Source organism: Atractosteus spatula, chromosome 10 (assembly GCF_055471065.1).
Source record: "Atractosteus spatula isolate fAtrSpa1 chromosome 10, fAtrSpa1.hap1, whole genome shotgun sequence".
NCBI classification, from domain to species: domain Eukaryota; kingdom Metazoa; phylum Chordata; class Actinopteri; order Semionotiformes; family Lepisosteidae; genus Atractosteus; species Atractosteus spatula.
Window position 1 is genome coordinate 13,600,962 of NC_142715.1, and position 728 is coordinate 13,601,689.

General features: G+C 40.2%; 1 non-coding gene across 1 annotated transcript; it reads right to left on the minus strand.

Annotated features, from left to right (window-relative positions):
• Positions 1 to 446: 446 nt before the first annotated feature.
• On the minus strand, positions 447 to 520 carry trnan-guu (transfer RNA asparagine (anticodon GUU)). Its single transcript has one exon. It is a non-coding gene; the product is annotated as a tRNA-Asn (tRNA).
• Positions 521 to 728: the final 208 nt, after the last annotated feature.

Consider the following 728-nt stretch of genomic DNA (forward strand, 5'->3'; position numbering starts at 1 on the left):
AAATGTATCAGCTTTAAAATTTTCTTTTGGATCCACAGGACGATCAGCACGAGACTCAAAATATGCCTGTGTTTGATTGTACAGCATTTATGTTTATATTTATGTTAAAATGAAGGTAAATATATCAAAATATCAACATCCAACTTCACAGTGCTAACGTAACAATGCTTGTCAAATTCTCAAACAAATCCGCGTTGTATTTCTGAACTATTTTAGCAGAGGACGCAACAGGAGTATAAATGATATCTCCCGCCAGCCCTTCAAAGATACTTTTCCATGGGTGAATATGGTTCTCTGGGGAGTTGCGGCGTTGATCACTATTGGACTTCCCCGGTCTCAAGTGTTGTTGGACACGGGCAAAAGACTCGCATTTTCGGCAAATATAAACAGGTTTAAGGTTTCGGCTTTAGCGGAGGCAGTGTTTACATTGACAATAATAAGAAGATCGTCCCTGGGTGGGCTTGAACCACCAACCTTTCAGTTAACAGCCGAATGCGCTCGCCGATTGCGCCACAGAGACTGACGAGAGAAACACTTCTCCATTCGCACCTTTCCGGTCAAAAAATAAACATTGCTTGCATTTTCTTGCCAGTCGGCAATATTCCTTCTGCTCTGATAGCCAAGAATTAAATTTCATTTTTCACAAGCTGTATGAATTTCTTGAAAAACAAGTTGTTGCAGAAAGGAAATGCATTCATGCATTAAACTAAATCAAGCCCTATGCGGTT